Below are 20,840 nucleotides of genomic sequence, written 5' to 3' on the forward strand. Positions count from 1 at the left end.
AGTGACCACTCACAGATGTATCAACATTCCAAAATGTGAAACTGGGTTCCTTAATTTCTCACAAGAAATATTGGGCATGATTTTTCGGGCACGTTCATCGTGGGCCCAAATCCTGTTATGGCTGCCAACTCTTGAGAGAGGGCTGTCACGACATTTGCACCAACAAGATCCCAGAAAGAGAAGTGATTTGATCAGGTTCACATCCAGAAGGGGCGTGGACCTGATTTCCAACAATTTAAATAATTTAAACTATGATAACACGGCTTTATGCTGTACCGTTCAACCCTTGTGATCCCCCCCCCCCCCCCCCCGGCGCGGTGGCATGACGTCGTGCTGGCAGTTTTCACTACTCGTTTTTTAAAATGAAAACCATTCATGATGACCACACCTGGGGTGCAGAGGTGCCTGGAGGCCCGGGGTTGAGGGCAGTGCCCCTTGGCACGAAGAGGGGTAAAGACTTCTCCATTGAGGGAAGCGGGCTTCCTCTTATGTGTGGTGGGGAGTGGGGTGCGCACCGGGGAATGCGCAGAGAAGAGCCTGTCCCCAGATACTTCTGTGATGAGAGAAGGAGGTCGTCCTGAAGCTTATAGAATCATAGAATTTACAGTGCAGAAGGAGGCCACTTGGCCCATCGAGTCTGCACCAGCCCTTGGAAAGAGCACCCCAGTTAAGCCCAACCTATCCCCGTAACACAGTAACACCTCCTAACCCTTTTTGACATGAAGGGGCAATTTAGCATGGCCAATCCACCTAACCTGCACATCTCTGGACTGTGGGAGGAAACCGGAGCACCCGGAGGAAACCCCCGCAGACACGGGGCGAACGTGCAGACTCCGCACAGTGACCCAAGCTGGGAATCGAACCTGGGACCCTGGAGCGGTGAAAAAACTGTGCTCAGCACTGTGCTACCGTGTTCACGGGGGTGTCCTCTATGGCCGTCAGGGTGTGTGTGTGGGGGAGGAGTATATTTTAGGTGCAGATCGAGGCACCCTTTAAAGATGACACCCCAATTTCTGTGCAGTCAGGCTTGCTGGTTCTAAGAGGCCCCGCACCGCAAAAAAACATGGTCATTGATTTTCTTTTCGACGAACATCAGAAGATCCGGACTGAAAACCTGGCTCTGTTTCTGGGGAGAAACACGCCGGTTTCCAGTCAGAACCTGACACTTTGCCATTTTGGGGGGAAAATTCAGCTTTGGACTATTTCTTGTGGTGGCTCATACATCTCGTGGACTCATTTGCGATCCTTCTCGCTTCTCGAGGGTTTAGATTTGCGCATCTTTCCGAAGTGTCCCAGGCAGTGAAAGCACCGTGCAGCCAATTTCTGATCACTGCTTATGCCTGAGAAATGTATTGGTATCTCAGCACTGATGTGATCTGCCACTCTCTTGTTTTGCTTGTGTATGATTTTCCTTGCCCGAGTCTCCTTCCATGGGCTGGACTGTTGGGGTTGCTCTGTGCCACGGTTTAGCTTCTTCATGCAAAATGCGTCAGTTTTGCTGTCGGCCCTCTGATGGTCTGAGGATTTCAATAGCTTTTTCCAAAGTCGGATCATCTTCAGATTAGAGTGCATCCAAAAAGGTAACATCACTCACTCCCATTACTATGCAGTCTTTTATGAGCTTCAACTTAAGATCACCACAGTAGTCACAACCTTCAGCCAATTTGCAATACTCATTCATGAAAGGGTCAACAGGTTCCTCGGGTGTTAGACTCGCTTGTTAAATTTTGATTACTCCGAAATGTTATTGCTTCTTAGGTTAAAGTAGGTGTCAAAGGAATTCATGCCCTCTTCAAAGTTATCGGAAGATTAATTTATTCTTTTTGTGATGCAAAATGCTTGTTTTAGCGGTGTGCGCGTGTGTATGTGCGTGCCCACAGATAGTTAAACAAGGAGAAGGTTACCCAAGACAGGTTGTCCGTGGAGTCTAAAAGATGAAAGATTAAAGGTGTTACGTTGACGCATTTACTATGAGAGGCTATGGTGAGTTTGAGTTACAAGTAAATAAATTGGATCTCAAATTTGCATTGTGAGTAAATGAGAATCTTGGATTCCAGCTGTTGAAGTTCAAAAGGGAGTTCAGAGGTAGTGAGGAACATTCCATGACTAAACAGGGGAAGCTATAAAATCTTTATTGACCCAAAATGTAGAGGCCAAATAGAAAACATGAAAGGCTTTTATATTTGGAGAAAGTGGGCAGTATTCTCCCCCCCCCCACACCGCCCCGACCCCCGCATGCAATTCGCGACGGCGTTCACGACGGCACGAACACTGGGCCTCAATATCGGAGAATCCTCCCCGGTAAGTTCGAAGAGGTGTTTGAGGATAATTGAAACTGAGATGAAAGGGGGGAAATATATTTAAGGAGGAATCTTTAATTGCGCTGGCGTGGTTTTGGGGAGAAGCCCTGAAGACCAGGTCCTTTGTGTGCGAACTGTTGAGAAGTTGTGGCGATTTTGAATTGAAGACAACGAGCCAGTGTTAAGCCAGGGAAGTCTGTGGGCCGGATTCTCCGATTTCCAGATGAAGTGCTGACGCCGGCTTGGGAACAGTGGCGTTTAACGCCAGAAAAAATGGCGCGACAGCTGCACCGATTCCCGGACCATTCCCGGTTGTGGGGCTAGCAGCTGCGCCGGGTAAAGCTCCCGGCTCCCATGCCAAAAACGGCTGGAGAATGGGCGGGTCCGTTGCCGCGCATGCGCAGGAAGGCGGCCTGCGGCGGTCGCGCCGTGCAACATGGCGCCGGCCTCGTGCAGAACCGGCCTGCCACATAATGACCCCCAGTAACCCCCCTTGCCATCCCAGACCATCCCCAGCAGTCGCCCCAGCCCTCATCGAAGCCCCTGCAGCTAGTGGCATGGCTCCACCCCCCCCCTCCCCCCTCCCCCCAAGCCTGTGGCGGTGCTGGACACAGTCTGCAGCCACCATGCGGGGTTGACTAAAAAAATATAGCATAAGTGTTCCGTGCCGTCAGGAACGTGGCCCATCAGGGGCGGAGCATCGGGTGAGGAGCTTCTGACAGCACGCCAATGCCTTTCCAACAACGTGCGGTACACAACGCAATGGCGCCATTTTAGAGGGGCTGGAGACTCCAAAACCGCCATCACACTGGCACCACCTCCGATTTGGCCATTGGAAGGATTCTCCGCCGGATCGCCGATTACGATATCGGCGTCGGGAGAATCCCGACCTGTGTTTTAGGAAACTGTCTGTTGCTGAATTCCACATCAGAGTGGAAATGTTTGAGAAGTCGTGGGGTATACCTTTATTACAACAACAATAGTTCCTTGAATTTTGTAATATTGCTGGATTTTTATGATTAAGAATCAATAAGGGGGGTGTAACCAAGAAGGTAGCTTACTTGTATACTTTTGAGCAAGCAGCTTTTTTGGTAGCCACTCTGTAAGACTGTTTTACTGTGTAACTTTAATCTTGTGTGCTTAAGTTTTTGTTCTTTTTAAATAAATCTTTAATTTTTTTAAATTCTAAAGGTGTAACTAGAGTTCTATGTTTTGGCGTCAGTAGCCGTTCCTCCTTGATTTCGCAATTAATAAAAAGGGGTTATAGTCGGTGTGACAGTCTTTAATCTGGGGTCTGGCTTGCTCAACATTAACATAGAACATAGAACATAGAACATAGAACAGTACAGCACAGAACAGGCCCTTCGGCCCTCGATGTTGTGCCGAGCAATGATCACCCTACTTAAACCCACATACCCGTAACCCAACAATCCCCCCCATTAACCTTACACTACGGGCAATTTAGCATGGCCAATCCACCTAACCCGCACATCTTTGGACTGTGGGAGGAAACCGGAGCACCCGGAGGAAACCCACGCACACACGGGGAGGACGTGCAGACTCCACACAGACAGTGACCCAGCCGGGAATCTATTGGGGACGCACAGGGTGAGTACTTGGAGCAGATGATATGAACACTCGGCGGGGGGGGGGGGGGGGGGGGGGGGGGGGGGGGGGGGGCAGGGACACGAGGGATGCATTGATCCATCAGCTCAGTATCCGAGGCATGGAGCCTGATGGTCCAACAACAATATCTCACTCGCAATAAAACTTTCCAAAAGAGCCTAACCATGAAATCCTGCACCACACAAAGCCTTCACTGTACTTGCGTGTACAACGTCCAGCGAATGTACAAAGCATGGAGCCAACTCAACCCATTGAATTAAAAAACATGTGGCCATATGTGACTTAACATAAGAAAGCATACAAATATGTCAAATCTAACAATAAACGCAAAGTAATGAACGCAAATAATGTCACCCATGATGTCACTGTTGAGCTTACAGTACCTTAAACTTATGCCTGTGGGTACTGTGTCTTAGTGCCCTTCCTCTGTGGAGGGTGCCTGCTGGCTTTACTGCCCAGGTAGCTGCGATGACCTTGGCAGGCCTTCTCTGGCCACCGGAGCTTGAGTTGGCTCTGACTGGGAAGGAACATCTACTCCCATGGCATCAGTAGATGGAGCAGCCAATGGGAGAAGGGCGGAGGAGCTGCTACCCTCATCCGCAGAGCCCTGAGAGGACATCAGGGGGACATCACTCCTACACCTACATCTATGCAGAGTCCAAGGCAGATGACGAGCCTCTGGAGATGTCCATCAGGCAGCAGATGCTAGATGTCCAGCGGAATACGCGGAGAGACCTGGCGGAGACGGCGGACAACTCGTCCACCGGGGTGACGTGTATCTGTGCCCCCCTGCTCACCATTAGTGGACGTGCACCTAGCAGAGAGACTAGCTGCTTCATCCATCTCTCACACTGGCAGTGACCTTCACAGGTCACATCCAATATGCTGCCGTGCAGGTCTGTGTGGGAATGCAGGAACCCCTGAGGGTGTGCCTGAAGCAGCATCTCCATGGGAGTCACTACTCTCTGAATGGGGAAGGGTGATCGGTGCTCAGGTTCAACACAGCGCTCATGTTCCACATGGACACTTCAATGGCACACCGAACCCTCATGGTTCTCCGCCAGGTCTCTCTGCGTATTCCGCTGGACATCGAGCATCTGCCACCTTGTGGACAACTCCAGAGGCTCATTATCAACCTCGGACTCAGCATAGATGTAGGCGTAGGAGTGATGACCTCCTGAGTGCCTGATGAGGGGCGGGTGGTCATTTGTAAAATGAGGGGTACTTAGCTCACCTGATCTGCTCTCCGACCTTCCATGGCTTCCTGGCGCTGATAACAGTATTCTGAATAGTTGTGATTCACGCAGCATCCTCAGCCTTCCCCCACAATGCCTGGCAGCCTTCAGGGAGCTGCCGCCTCTCTTTTTAAACTGGGTCCAGATTGGACGCAACGCCTGACCCGTTCCTGGTGCAACCTACTCAGAGAACCAACTGGAAGACACATTTTACACTGGGCAGGCTGTAATTAGCCACCCGGTGTAATATTGCGTTAACAAAGTGATCTAGGGTGGGAGCATCTCGGGTGGTTTAACATCTGCACTCACCCGCATTGACTTAGGATGTGTCTCTAGCATTAAACTCAGGCCATAGTGTTCAACCTTTGTTTTCTTATTCAAACCTGATGCTATCATATATCTTGAAAAACATCTTCACCGTTTCTGCACCTGTCCTGGTCCTTCCATCTTCCTTAATTGGTCTGGGCTGTGTCGATTTACCATCCACTGCTGTGGCTGTTGCATGTTGTGTCATGGAGAGATCTGGAGCTTGTATGATTGAACAACAACTGGTTGTAATCGATAGAAAACTATATACGTGTATAATGGATGCAGTCCTGATTAGGTGCCATCTTCATGCCAACTTCGACCAGGTTCACTACTACACTCTTCTATTACCATGTGACTCTAATGTGGGTGGTACTGTTTTCCCAGTCGCACATTAACCCTTACACAAATACTACACATCCCTGATGATGCAGCAAGACCCGGTTAATACCCACGCCTGGCCTGACTTGGAAATATATCGCACTTCCTTCACTGTATCTGGGCTAAAATCATGAAGCTCCACTCCCCCCCCCCCCCCCCCCCCCCTTACAGCACTATGAGTGTACCTACACTTCAGGGACTGCTGCAGTTCAAGAAGGAGCTCACCACCATCTTCTCAAGTGCAATTTTGGATGTGCAATCACTGCTGTACTATCCAGCGATGCCCACATCCCATAAAATTAATTTTTAAAAACACTGTAATTACTGGCTCTGACCACAATTTTGTGGTGTATTAAAAGATTTTATTTTTTTCTATAAGGTATCAATAACCCCCCCCCCCCCCCATTTCCTTCTCCCTTCTGATCATTAAATTGTTCAGACTACACAATTCATTTATTTAGAGGTTTTAAAAATTTGTTTCCATTGTTTTGTCATTTTTTTTTATTCTGGGCAAAATTATCTCTACCGGCCATGGTTTAATGCTGCCTAATACTGGACTGTATTTATTGTTGATGATAGGCCCCTCACCCATCTGTTATGTGAGCGTCCCTTTAAGAAAAGTGTGTTTTATCAAATGGCTGCAGTGATGTCACTTTGTGCGTGGAGCTGGACTACGATTCTGTCTTTTACTTTTGTTTTGAGGTGGAAGCTGCTTTGTGGCTCTGAGTTTTTTGGTTTCATTTTCAGTGGGGAGCTGCATTCAAACAACAAATGTGTATTTTTGGTCTCTCTGCATGCTAAAGAATGTCTCCAGACCATTTGATGACTTCAAAGTAATACCTATTTTCTGTAAGGAATTCAAACCAACTGTTTTTGTAGAAAAAGGGGGTTTGGCTTGTGGATGTTGTTTGGAAAGTTTTTAAGGGTTACCTATAGAGTACTGTATATTGGGGGGGGTATGTGTTGGTAGTTGATAAGGTGTTTACTGTGTGTTTATAAAATGTTAACTGGATTCATAGAATAAACATTGTTTTGTTTAAAAAATACTTAAGATCTCTGTTGTAAAACACCTGGAAAGTAGGCCCTTGTGCTCCTCATAACCAAAATCTATTAAACGTTGTAGTTCTCCACTTTGGTTCTCTAAACCCTGGCCCATAACACATCATAAAAATGCAAGACTAGAGCTCAAGAAATAGAAGCAGGAGTACGCCATACAACCTGTCAGGCCTGCCTTGCCACTGAATGCGATCATAACTGATCCTGGGCCTCAACTACATGCTTCCCTTATCCCTTGATTCCCCGAGAGACCAAAAATCTGTCTACCCCAACCTTGAATTTATTCAGCGATGGGTAGTCCATTCTGAGGATTTGCAATGCTTTCAGGACTGATATGAGGAGAAATTACTTCACTCAACGATCAGCCCCTTAGCCCAACAACAATTAAAACCGCAGGAGTAAAAGCTGCTGATTGGCTGGCAAGTCAATTCAGATTGGCCAAGGCGTTGCCATGGAGTGATAATGAAGAAAAAGCTCCTCACACTCTCCTGAAGCGCAAATTGTGATTGTTCGAAATTTGACATTTTTGCATTTTTCCTGATGAGTGGTAAGGCAAGAAGTTTCGGCAACATGTCTATTTTCAGCAATTTGTTTTTGGGAGGGACGGTGGAGGACATGCTCATGTTCCCCTTTTGTGAATATTCTGAGGAAATAATAATTCTGACTATTTATCATTTTGTGTTCAACATTAGATTCAAACACTTTTGCATTTTCCAATGTTCCCAGTTCCCAGTCAGCCTTCAAAATGAAACAAATAGGCAGGAGGCGGATGTTTGGCGCAATTGCAAAAGAAGAAAATTGGAAAGTCTTTCAAAGAAGAACATGGAGAATGCAGGAAAAACACATGTCCAAGATCAAAACTAATAAAAGGTTTCGTTATTATCCTTCCCAGATGTCTTTGAATTGAGCCTTTTTAATGTTGGTTACTCATATTTTGGTGTCACTAAAACCGAGATCGTGTTAAGCTCTTATTAATCAGTCCGATGACAGTTAACAACTCACATTGTCTGAGTTTGCAAGAGGTCTTTTGTCCTCAGGAAATTATTCTGATGATCACTATCAAGTCCCCAAGTTCAAAATGTGACCATAGGAGAGTAGATGCTCCTGTCCTTGCAGCTCAGGTTACTGGATCACTTGGGTGCAATAAATATGGAAAACAATCAGGTGAAGTGGGCAAGATGCTCTTAATGGAACTCACCCTATGTTCCATCCATTGAATTAATTCAATGGAAAAATCAAACAAACTCCTTTCTGGGCACAGGAAGGAGTGAATAGTTCAAAGAATGCCTGGGTTACTGGAATTTATATTCTCTTGGTCGTCTTTAATACCTTCCCTATGTGACAAACTTTACCTCCTCCTCGTGCTTCCCCATAAAGATATGACTGAATTTAAAGATTAGGGTTACATAAAATGGCTTTCATAAATCAGCATATCAGAGTCCCGTGATTCGATGTGTTTGTATTCCAATACGCTATGCCATCCCGTTTAGTTTTTGGTCAGTAACTAATCTTAGTTGACTCTCTCAATTGTACCAATTGAGTTCATTTCAATTAATTTTAAAATATTCCAATGCAATTATCAAGCAATTGATATCCAAAGGATGAGTTCAACCCAACTATTACCTTGTTGTGTTTAAGCAATAGATATGTGAAAGAATTGCCTAATTAGAAAGCCATCTTGACAAAGGAACCTATCCACCTACATTATCCAATTATAACCATAGAATTCTTACAGTGCGGAAGGAGGCCATTCGGCCCATCGAGTGTGCAACGTCCCGTTGAAAGGGCACCCCACCCAATCCCCCTCCCCCACCCCATCCCACAACACCCAACTTGCACATCCCTGGGCACTTAAGGGGCAATTTAGCATGGCCAATCCACCTAACCTGCACGTCTTTGGGCTGTGGGAGTAAACCGGAGCACCCAGAGGAAACCAACGCAGACACGGGGAGAACGTGCAAACTTCATACAGCCACCCAAGACCGGAATTGGACCCGGGTCCCTGGAGTAGTGATGCAGCAGTGCTAACCACTGTGCCACCATGCTGCCGCTGTGAACTAACTTGGCTTCGGTGAGCTACTGAACTGCAGTGTGTGAATACAATGTATTTTTGTTTGCCTTCTCAATGTGAAAAGGGAAGTTCAGGTTAGCAATTTCTCCATTTCCTGATTAAGGCAACCCAGCATCCAACAGTCATTGAAAAAGACTATCTCAATACTATCTTGATTTTCTTTTCACTCAGTCTTTAATCAAAGTTGTCACTTCTGTTCTTTACTCCTTTAAAAGCTGAAATTTCAGATGTTAATATCTGCTTATTGCATCTGTGAATCAGAGGGTCATTTGTTATGATGGAGAGCAGAGTGTTTGTGGAACTGTTCTGAGCCGGTTTTAGGGTTGTTCGAGGAGCCCTTCTGTTCATTCTCAAAGTGAGGTAAGTTTATACTGAAACTTAGTTTGTTTAGCAATACTTCCCTTTTTTCCCACTGAGGCATAAAATATGATAAACCCTTACAGAGGTATGTTAGTACTCTCCTGTAAAAAACCTTTGTGTCCTTGAAAAACTGTCATTTTTATTTCATAAGAGAGAAAATCTCTGAGTCATTGATAAATGTAACAAACATTCCATAAGATAACATATATGGTTGAATCTCTTTAAACTTAGTAAAAGTCTTCAAATACACCTATGTTAAAGAGCATTCCTGTTCTTTGTCTTAACAAGATCTCAGAACTATGTGAACTATCTTGTAGAGACTTTCTTCAAGGGAGAGATAGATTGGGTGGAGTCCATGATGGGTACATTTATGGTCTGATGGACGATCAATTGCACAAAGACTAAGGTTGGGTACAACTGTGGCTTTATTGCAGTCAGATGCGTGGCCTCCTGCTGCAGCTGGCGAACTGGGCAGATGAATGAAATGAAATGAAAATCGCTTATTGTCACGAGTAGGCTTCAATGAAGTTACTGTGAAAAGCCCCTCGTCGCCACATTCCGGCGCCTGTCCGGGGAGGCTGGTACGGGAATCGAACCGTGCCGCTGGCCTGCTTGGTCTGCTTTAAAAGCAAGCGATTTAGTCCAGTGAGCTAAACCAGCAATGGAGGACACGTATATTTATACTCCTCCTACTGGGCAGAGCCAGCCGGCAGGGGCTACCGGCGAACCTGTAATACAGGTCCTACCTTACATCCCCTAATACAGGTGTACAGTCGTTCACCACATGGTCTTTAAAACAAAATGAAGGATTGTATAGAAAAGATAACAATAAATAATTTCTAGTGATAGATGGGTTTAGAACAGAGGATGTGATCTAAAAGGAAACCTATAGACCCATTGTGAGAGAATTCATGATGCAGTTTTTACACAAAAGGTAGTGGAAATATCGAATGCTCCCAATTGTGTCAATGGAAAAGTTGAAGAAATAGACCAATGGATTTTTATGAGATAAAGCTATCAAGGGATATACAACAATGATGAGTAAATGGAATTACAGTACCAATCAATTGTGATCAAACTCAACTGCAGATGTTGGTCCCACAGGGGCAAAAAATGGGAATAAGATTCAAAAATGTAGGGACGGCCTTGGCCACTTGTTCTGACCAAAGGGTATTTAACATTGAACAAGTTGGAGGGAGCCAGTTCCGTGGAGCTGAATTTTAACTGGAAAGAACAGACGGGTTTGAGGTTGCGTTTGTGTTTTTGTGTGTGTGTGTCTGGGGTGGGGGGGGGGAATAACCTTTCAAATATGACAGCTGCCAACTGGGCTTCTTCAATCTTGGGGAATCTGTACCTACGTCCTCCTTCTCCTGAGTGAAGACCGATGAGAAGTATTCATATAACACCCTGGCAATGTCCTGCTGCTTCACACACAGATTGTCCCCTCGGTCTCGAAGGGGCCCTCCTCTTTGGCCAGATCCTGCCTTATTTTAGTCAAATCTGCCTTCCCCCAATTCCAATACCGTCTTTTGCAGGTCATCTTTTTCCTTGCCCACAACAAACCAGTTGTGGTCGTTATCACCAAAATGATCCCCTCCTGCCATATGTATCAAAGGCTTTCACGACCTCTTATGTCGCTGTCTCTTTGTTTATGCTCTGTCTGACCTCTGCACTAGTGCCTTTGCTGTAGAGAAGAGTTCTGAACCACTCCTTGCTATGCTTCTCTGCTAGTCCTGAAGCAGTTCTGTTCCTGCTACACTTATGACGCCAGTTCTACTGCTTCACAGCTTGATCCAGGTCTTCCAATGAACTCTCGATAAGATTTTCTCCATGCCTTTTCTTTACTCTAGCCTTTCCTGTTGATGTTTGCATTCTGTTGATGTTTTCATAGAATTTTTAGAATCATAGAATTTACAGTGCCGAAGGAGGCAATTCAGCCCATCGAGTCTTCACCGGCCCTTGGAAAGAGCACCCCACTTCTACCCAATCCCCGCAACCCATTAACCCCACCTAACCCTTTTGAACACAAAGGGTAATTTATCATGGTCAATCCACCTAACCTGCACATCTTTGGACTGTGGAAGGAAACCGGAGAACTTGGAAGAAAACCCACACTAACATGGGGAGAACGTGCGGACTCCGCACAGACAGTGACCCAAGCCAGGAATCGAACCTGGGACCGTGAAGCTGTGAAGCAACTGTGTGAACCACTGTGCGACTGTGCAGTCCACACTGCCTACACTGTCCTTGTCCTGCAATCACTTCTCTTGCTGCCTTTTCTCATCACTGGGCTCTTTAATTGGTACTATTTCCATTCTGTTATCATTGTGGGTCTTAACTGGGGTTCTATCAAAGAACTGGCAAAGATACAACCCTGTGCCTACTCAATCCATGCCCACAATGCTGAGAATGCTAATAGAAAGCAGGACTTTACACCCAGGCCCTACAGATATGATTGTAATGCTAACAGTATTGCAGCTCATGCACACCCTTGAGATTGAAAGCACAATTGTGTTGGAACAACACATTTAATTATATTCCATATTAACCATCCACTATCAGCATCCGGTTTCAGGAATATGTGGCTTCTGCGACATATAATGCTGCCAGAAAGCTTGTCTCCCTTAGAAACCACAGCTTCTACCACCTGGGAAACAAGGGTGTCCATTGGATTGAGGAGACTGCAAGAGCTTGCTTCCTTGAAGCATCCATTGCACCTAGATCTGCAGAGAACTCACTTAGGTGACTGTGTAAGACTCATGTGTGGATAACTGTGTTCGAAATAGCACTCATGCTCAAAGTGCACCTGATAAACTTAATCTGATCTTTGAGTAAGTCATTGATGACAAGAAACACTGCAAGGAGCACCTTCATCTGCAACTCTTGGTTCACTACTGCCTCATCCGGAAGTCTGGAGAAGGAAACAGCCTTCCATAGCCATACATGCTTGGGCACACACTTGCTCCTGATGGTATCAATGTGAGATAAACTCCAGGGTGCTGTCTTCAATACCACTGGTCAGCAACAGCCTTCATTCTTTTCTCATTCTCATTGAGAGTTTCAAAAGCTGACTGAGTAATTATTCAGTGATGTGACATGTATTGAAAAGCGTGTAAGTTTGTTGTGCTCAAAGTGACTGCGTTACCCCAATGAACCTATTAGTTATCGAGACAAGATGGCGCACTGCGCTCGGCAATGTGCCTTTGAAGCTGGCTATCCTGGTTATATCTCCTCTCAGGCCCCATGCATGGATTCCTCATTTATATCATTTAGCCATCTCCTTAAAGGATATCCTCTAACTCTCAGAAGCCAGCCATCCAAAGGTTCTGGGCCACTGAACTTGCCTGGCACCTTAGAGTGCATCTTGATTGCTACCCAGAAATGATGCATGCACATTGTTATCAAATCGAGATAGTTTAAGCTATTTATACTTGTATTGTGGGTGTTAGAAATAAGGTAAGCTTAATTTAGTATCCCTGTGTTTGTACGCTAAGGAAGGGTTAATAATTTTGGTTTAGTTCCAATGTCTGCATTGGAATGAAGGTTTACAATGTTAAAGTAAATGCAAGGGTATAGATAAACTAGGTTGTGCCACCTGGGACAGAGAGAACTGTTGAGTTAGTTGTGAGCTAGAGCCTGGAGAAGGTGGACACTAGACAGGGAACTGCAGAGAACGGGCTTCCCAAAATAACAGAAGAAAGTCCCAGAAACTAGGGAATGAGACAGAGGAAAGTCCCAGGAAGGCTGGGAAGTCAAAAGACATTCAAGTAAGGAGCAGAAAGAGGCTCCCAGTTAAAGGCAGGGCTGCATAGTACAGACAGGGAGACGTTGGTTTGTGAGGAGCCAAACATACATGGTGATCCTAAGGTTGGTGACACCCTAATACAGCCTGTGAAACAGTAGTGTTCTGTTGGCATGACTGGGTACCTGAGAGATTGTGTGGAAGCTTGAATGCACATGGCGGTCCAGGGCAAATGAAGACCAAAAGAAGAGACTGAAATCCTAGAGGTGGAGTCTTGGTGAAAGCATCTGAGAGGAAGCATTGTTTGGGAGAAGATTCCCAATGTGTGTTTTTTGAGGGCAGAGATTAGAAACCCTCATGTGGAAGACAGAGTTCCAGTGAGACCACTTGGGTTAGAGTATGACAAACATCTGGGGGCAATTGAGAAATCCAGAGCAATTGTATTGGTGGCATCTTGGTTTCAGGTCATCAATTGGTTTACATGGACTGTGTACTTACTGAGAACATTAGAGTATAATATATTTTTGTAATTTCTTACAAGTCTATATATATCCGTAAATGTACAGCTGAGGTGAGGGAATAGTGTGTTACAGTTAAATCTTTTGTTTAATAAATATTTTCTTCTTTTGTTAAAAAATCATCGGCAGCCTGTGACTCTGTTCACCAAAGTCTCTAATCAAAAGAAAGGACAGTATCAATCAAACTGGATTCCACTCTGTGAACTGACTTGTTCATTGTACCATCAGCTGGGATTGTAAAAACCTGCATTATCCTTTGTTTATGATCATACACACAATCTGTACATTGATGGAGTTATATCCTTTCCTATTTAGAAATGCCGCTAGCTGTCCACATGTGCACAATCGCTGGCCCCTTGGAATTTTGGAAATCTAACCATGGCAACAGTGTCTCTGGCTCTTTCAGCTTCACCACGTTGTCACCTCTGAGTGAGGTGTACTCATGTGCACTCCTGATTATAGCATCTGTGAAAACCTTTATACTGTTAGAAGCTAAAGACTGTGGGACTCCACTAAGCCCTCAACATGACGCCTGGAATGATCCAGGGGCAAATGAATTCAAGGCCACTGGCATAAGGTGGCCACCAATCCAATGGTAGGCCACCTCCCCAGACAGCATGTCACACAGGGTTCCAAAGAAAAGTCATACTGGACTCAACACATTAACTCTTGTTTCTGTCTTCGGAGTTGCTGCCAGACCTGCTGAGTTTTTCCAGATCTTTCTGCTTTAGGGATGTGACAGTCTCCCTTGAACAATGCAGTCTTCTGAGGCACCATCATTCGGACATCTGGAGGCATATAATCCTCACCCTGTAGACAGGGTTGGCAAGGCAGAGGCCTTTGTCTATCACCCACCCCACCCCCACCCGTTTGATGTTGCTGCCTGTCCTCTGCAGCCCCTGTACAGCAGCTGGATGCACAACATTAGCATGTTCAGGGCACATGTGTCCCTGTCCAGCTGACCCCCCCCCCCCCCTCCCCTCCCCCCACCTCCCCCCTTCTACTTCTTCTCGCTTCCTCACTGCAGAAGGAGCCTCTGACAGGATGAACAATTTCCGTGGGGGACAACAATCTAAATTCCCAATGCTGGAGTGCAAAAATATACGCCCCCTTTCCTGAGGAAATGTGTTCATGCAAGCTGAAACCATAAGTTACACCACCAGCTCCCACCTTCAGAGTTATCTGTTGAGTGGAACCAGAATGCTGCTTCGAGCCTTCATGCCTGCCTTTGCACCACATTGTGTTACCTGGAGTGACTCCCTCCCCAGTGATTTGTACTTACATGGACAACATCAAGTTCAGGTCTCTGGCCTGATTTTGGCACACGACTGCTTTCCATATTATTGGAGACTGGCAGGAGGATGTCGGGTTGGTGACCTAATGTGGTCGGATGCGCAGGATGCCAACGGTCCAGATTTCTCGACATACAATTTCTCCCAAGGTAAATCTTGCCTTCAATTCTGTTGATCCATGTATTGAACTTGATCACAATTCATCATGGTGGGATATGACTTAACAAGCTCTAGGCGGCCCGCCAAGTACTATGACGACCAGGTCAATAGAAATAAATGCCATTTAATAATAATAATGTTTAGTGTCACAAGTAGGCTTATATTAACACTGCAATTAAGTTACTGTGAAAAGCCCCTCGTCTCCACACTAGCGCCTGTTCGGGTACACAGAGGGAAAATTCAGAATCTCCAAATTACCTAACAGCACTTCTTTTGGGATTTGTGGGAGGAAACCGGAGCACCCGGAGGAAACCCACGCAGACACGGGAGAACGTGCAGACACCGCACAGACAGTGACTCAAGCCGGGAATCGAATCTGGAACCTGGGACCCTGGCGCTGAGAAGCAACAGTGCTCACCACTGTTCTACCGTGTTTGCATTCACTTCAAATATACCTTGTGAAAATGGCAATCACAAGTATTGCAATCCAGCATGGTCAACGTATTTGCAAATTTAACTAAATTACTTCAGGTAGATAAGAAGAGTTCAATGCTTTGTTCACTATGCTGAAATTTGATTGAATACTTAAATGTCCTTCAGAATTATAAAGGGAATTTGCACAATTTGTAATCTGCAGGATGTTTTATGCAGATAATTGATACAATTCACTTGGGAAGTCCTAAAAATTGTATCGTTACTAGCATTTGTGCTGGAGTTCAAAGCTATGTATTTATCATGATATACACAGATCACGAAAGCTAAATGGTGTGGCTAAAGAGCTAAATCTATTAAAAAATAGGACTAAAATAAAGTCAAACATTATTGTGCATGAGTGTATATCTGGACAAAAGTTAAGATCTATAATCTTGCAGAAGGCATACTGATTCTGTCATTATTTTACATCGAAGGACATTGATAATAAACTGATTTGTAAAAAAATACGTTTTGAATTCTCACTCTCCCGTATTAAACACATTAAAAGTGACCACACGCGCAACATGTTTTCTGATGTAAAGTTCTAACTGTTTAGCTTGTTTATCATCGTCACATACTGTTGAAAGGTGACGTTTGGTACATATTTACTTAGTGTTTGCTTGGGGATACCATGTAGAATTTATGCAGTGGAAAAGCACATCAACTATCCAAGCATGATTTTGTCTGATCACATTGTCCTCAGACTCGCACTCATTTGCTTTCTATCACTGGAGTGTGTGTACACTATGCTACTCCTCATCACCTGAGATTATCTCAAGTACAGATTATTCCCACACATATATGTATTATATATAGAATTGTTGATGCCCAGAAGCATGAAAATATGTAGGTTTGGTTCAGTACGATGTGGCAACTTGTTCTTGTGGAACCACGGCCTGCACACATATCTAATTCATCAAAACCATTCATTGTTATCTTTCATTATATCTTTGGTCTTGAATTGTTAACCATGACTAGTTGAAGAGCCTTCATGTGTGAGAAATTAGGTTTCACTAATTGGCAAGCTAATTGATGTCAATGGGAAACAGACTTCAGTGAGCATATCGCAAAACAGACTTGCACATTGTAAAGTCAGCTGTAAGTAGCCTTTGCATTGTCGATAAAAAGCTTTCCTAATTTTAAAATAAAATTTAATCCAACGGTAACTACCTAGTACAGGGGTGGGCAAACTACGGCCCGCGGGCCGCATGCGGCCCGCCAAAGGTATTTCTGCGGCCCACCAAGTCATTTAAAAAAAAAAAAAAAAAATTTTTTTTTAAAAAAAATTTTTTTTTTTTTTTTTTTAATTTTTTTTTAAGGTTAATGCGGGGGGGCTGTTGGGTTACTTACTGGTATAGGGTGGATACGTTGACTTGAGTAGGGTGATCATTGCTCGGCACAACGTCGAGGGCCGAAGGGCCTGTTCTGTGCTGTTCTATGTTCTATATGAGGCGCCCAGAATCATAACCGGGTGAAGTAATTATTTTACTTAATATACTATGCGGCCCTTTGTGAATTGTGAATTTCTGAATGTGGCCCTTGCACGGAAAAGTTTGCCCACCCCTGACCTAGTATGTCAACAGCAATATAAATATATATCTATGAAAACAACAGAAATCAAAACTTGGCTTTATTTCTGTTATTTCATCTTTTTATCCTCAATGATATGATTTCTGTGACACTAAGGGGTTGTAGCAGGAAACAAATTATTTGAAGTCATTTGACAAAAACGTTGCCATCACATTGCAACAGTTGAATCTGACAGCAATGCAATATATAATATATTTCCGAAAATGATCAATTTATAGCCATGTATTGAAAACTAAACTCTTCTTCCACCCAACATATGCATTACATATTGGGAATAGAATCATTTTGAATACTGTAACCCTTCATTTTTGTCCCAGAATTCGGGGAACTCAAACAACCCCATTAGATAGCACAATTTGAAATAATTCGCAGAATAACTACAGAAAATTAGGAGATTTTTTTCAAACACCGGAGGTCGTTAAAACCTGCTGCACACATCACAAAGGGTGTCGGGAGCAAATTCCATTGGAAATTTCGAAAGCATCGGGCATTAAGCTGAAGAGGAATAATTTTGAGCTGTAGGTGAAAAATTGGGGTGCAGATTAAATTGCACAGGATCATAGGATCATAGAATTTACAGTGCAGAAGGAGACCATTCATCCCTTTGAGTCTGCACCGGCCCTTGGAAAGTGCAACCCTACTTAATCCCAAACCTCCCTATCCCCGTAACCCAGTAACCCCACCGAACCTTTTTGGACACAAAGGAAAATTTAGCATGGTCAATCTACCTAACCTACACATCTTTGGACTGTGGGAGGAAACCGGAGCACTGGGAGGAAACTCACGCAGACACGGGGAGAACGTACAAACTTCACACAGACAGTGACCCAGCCGGGAATTGAACCTGGGATTCTGGAGCTGTGAAGCAACAGTGCTAACCACTGTGCTCCCATGCCACCCTTACAACAGGTCTTACGCAGATCCAAATTACTTCCTCCTGCACTACTATCCTCCCAGGAACATATGGAAGAAAGGAGAGGCAATGATGCTTCACAGGTAGAGGATAATACAAAGAAAGAAAAGACGCGCAATTATTTTATGCCTTTAATAGCCTCTGAAACCCCAAAGTGCTTTACAGCCAATGAGGTATTTTTGGTGTACAATTTTCGCTCAGCAAGGGAACCTTAAACCAAAGTAAGCAAATTTACTGAATGACCCCCCCCCCCCCCCCCCCCCCCCCTCAACAGAAGAAATTAACAACACGATTCCACTTCTGTTTGCTTTTATTTTGACATGACTTGGAACCAGTGTAAATTAAACATGAACTAACAAGCACATCAAATATAAAGGTAAATTTCTATAAACACCTGATGGGGGAAACATCGAATTGGTTTAATACCTAGCCTGAAGGTCAGCAATGCTACACACAGCTCCTGACTTTATTACAGCCTTGGTTCAAAAACAGACAAAGGATCTGAGTTTAAGAGGTAAGGTGAGAATGACTGCCCTTGACATCAAGGCAGCATTTGACCGAGAATTACATCAAGGAGCCCTAGCAAAATTGATTTCAGTGAGAATCGGGGGAAAACCTTCCACTGGTTGGAGTCATACTGAGCACAAAGGAAGATGTTTCATGGTTTCTGGAGGTCAATCATCTCAGCCTCAGGAGGGCATGATGGGAGTTCCTTGGGTTAGTGTCCTAAGCCCAATCATCTTCAGCTGCTTCATCAATGACGTTCCCTCATCATAAAGCCACAGTGCTGTCTTTTTATTTGTCCCTCAGTTTGGTACTTTTGTTTAATTGGTTTGCCCAAAATAGGATGAGGTGAGAGTGGGGATATTCGCTGATGATTGCACAATGTTCCGTACCATTTGTGACTCCTCATAATTGAAGTAGCCAGTGTCTCTATGCAGCAAGATCTGGACAACATTGGGCTGATAAGTGGTGTAACATTTAGACCACAGAAATGCCAGGCAATGACCATATCCAGCGAGAGAGAATCTAATCATCTTTTCTTGATGTTCAATGGCATTTCCATCACTAAATCCCCCAGTATCAACATCCTGCGGGCTACCATTGACCAGAAACTGAACTGGACTAGCCATATACAAATTATGGCTACAAGAGATGGTCAAAGGCTACAGCAAATAACTCACCTCCTGACTCCCAAAGCCTGGCCCATCGACAACGATAATAATAATAATAGTCTTTATTAGTGTCACAAGTAGGCTTACATTAACACTGCAATTAAGTTACTGTGCAAATCCCCTCGTCGCCACACTCCAGCGCCTGTTCAGGTACATTGAGGGAGAATTCAGACTATTAAATTCACCTAACAAGCACGTCTTTCGGGACTTGTGGGAGGAAACAGAAGCATACGGAGGAAACCCACACGGGGAGAACGTGCACACTCTGTGCAGCTAGTGACCCAAGCCAGGAATCGAACCTGGGACCCTGGAGCTGTGAAGCAGCAGTGCTACCACTGTGCTACCATGCTGGCCAAATCAAATCAGGAGTGTGATGGAATACTGTCCACTTGCATGGATGTGCACAGCTCCAGCTGATGACTCTGATGAAGAGGAGGATGAGCCATGCCAGACAGGTGGGCATGCTGGTCCGTGGTTGCCCGGGAGTCATAATTCCAATGGCGACACATTTCCAGAACAGCAACACTTTCTTGGCCCTTAGCGGCTTCTCATTCTACCTGGGAGTCGAAGGCCATGCCTGCGAGGCCTCAATCGGGTGCCAATTAGCACTGCTTTCCATCAGCACAGACCAGGTGTGATGGCACCTTGGGCCAGGTGGTCAGGGATAGGGCAGGAAGGGTAGTACCCTGGCACTCCCCCTGACACTAAGGAGCCGTGGCATTGCCAGCCTGTCGCCTTGACAGTGCCATTAAGGCACCCTGGCAGTGCTTACCTGCACTACCAGGGTGCCTGGGGCACCACCAGGTGCAAGACTGGTCGTACCAAGGTGCCCGGGTGCCAGGTTGGCGCTGCTAAGGAGGGAGGTATAGAGATCGGAGCAGCCGTTCAAAATAGCGCCATGATCCGTGAGAAGCCATTCCTGCTGGTGAGCCCAGCTCCCCAGTGCTGGAAATCGTCCTAAGCATGGCGCTGATGGGGAGAAAATCTCAATGCGCAAAAAGGCAACTAATTTCCATTGAATGGGAGTGTTCACGCCACCACTGCAGCCAATGAGAAACAACCCACCACACCCACCGAAAACCAGACTAGGAAATATTTTCAGGTGAATCACGCCTAACACCTGGAGTACGTACAGATGAAATAGGAGCACAAATAGGCCATTCGGCCCCTTGAGCCGACTCCCCTATTCAATAATACCATGGCTAATCTGTTGATTTCTAATTCCACATTCCCATGGACCCCCAATAACCATTGATTCCCTTGCCAAACAAGAATCTATCTACCTCTGCCTTAAAAATATTCAGAGGCAAAAGAATCCAAAATCGCACTATCCTCTGAGAAAAAAAGAGTTCTACTTATCTCAATCCTAAAATGGTGCCCCCGGAATCTAAAACAGAGATTTAATCACGTCACCCCCACCCCCCAGCCCCAAACTCCTTTCCCCCTGCAATCTATCAGAAATGAGGGTGGGACTTTCATATCCAGAGCTGATCCACCATTTTTTAAAGATCTGTGGTGTCTCCACAAAAATCTAGACCATCACTCCACACATTTTCCTTTTGAGTGTGTATCCTTTGTTGATCACTATTATTGGCTGTCACCTACATAGTGCTGTAATAGTCCACTTAGAAAATAAGAATAT

Source organism: Scyliorhinus canicula, chromosome 20 (genome assembly GCF_902713615.1).
Source record: "Scyliorhinus canicula chromosome 20, sScyCan1.1, whole genome shotgun sequence".
NCBI lineage: Eukaryota > Metazoa > Chordata > Chondrichthyes > Carcharhiniformes > Scyliorhinidae > Scyliorhinus > Scyliorhinus canicula.